Source organism: Polistes canadensis, unplaced genomic scaffold (assembly GCF_001313835.1).
Source record: "Polistes canadensis isolate GaletaPanama2010 unplaced genomic scaffold, ASM131383v1 scaffold_83, whole genome shotgun sequence".
NCBI classification, from domain to species: domain Eukaryota; kingdom Metazoa; phylum Arthropoda; class Insecta; order Hymenoptera; family Vespidae; genus Polistes; species Polistes canadensis.
In genome coordinates this window covers 411297-412398 of record NW_014569630.1, presented here as the reverse complement: position 1 = coordinate 412398, position 1102 = coordinate 411297, and positions in this window count along the sequence as shown.

The following is a 1102-nucleotide window of genomic DNA, read 5'->3' as shown; positions in this document are numbered from 1 at the left end:
GGTGGGGGTGGGGGGGATTAAAGGGAATCCAATGCATTGGTTGGACGAACCACCTGATGATTCCTTTCGGATTTGCAAAGCGATACTGGCAATAACGCGAATGCAAGGTTACTTGTTTGAAGCTTTGCTAGCTTGTTTGTTTGTTTGTTTGTTTGCTTGCTTGCTTGCTTGCATACTTGCTTGAGGCTATGCGACGATACGATTCCGTTTTGGCGAAGATACGAAAGCAAATGCGCGTTTGCTCGACCGAAAAAATATTAATATCGATTCTGATCCGAAAAATAACTTTTATCGATATTTTGTTGTTGTTTTTTTCATCTAAATACTTTATCTCAATTTTAATTTAAGACAATAAGAAACAATGTAGTTTAATTGCGTTTAAATGTTATGCTTAACGTTTAATTATTTAAGTCAAGTAACCATGGTTTAGTCGTGGTTTCTATATGGATGATGGGTGGACCCCTTTGAAAACAATAAGAAAATTGTATGTTGGTGATTTTGAAGAAATGATTAATATATTTTGGAAATTTTCAATAGGTGTAAAAAGGTAGAGTAATATAAGAATATTATTGTATTCAATTTTCGATAAAATGTACAAAAGAAAATACAATTACGTATGAATTATTATCTCAAAAACATTTCTAAAAGAATATTTAAATTTGATCTAATAAAAATAATAAGATTTAATGTAATAAATGTGTGTGTGTGATAAATTTAATGACGTTCTTCGTATAATGTTCGTAAAAATAAGAAATATAAATTGAAATATTTTATTTATTCTCATAACAAAATTTAAATAAAAAGAAAAATATATATATATATAATTGGACTGTTGAAAACAATAAGAGAATCGTATGTTTGTGATTCTGAAGAAATAGTTAACATACTTTGGAAATGTTCAATAGGTGTAAAAAGGTAGAGTAATTAGAACAATATTGTATTCGATTTTCGATATAATGCACACAAAGAAATACAATTACGTATGAATTATTATCTCAAAAACATTTCTAAAAGAATATTTAAATTTGATTTAATAAAAGTAATAAAATTTAATATGATAAATGATAAATTTAATGACGTTCTTCGTGTAATGTTCGTAAAA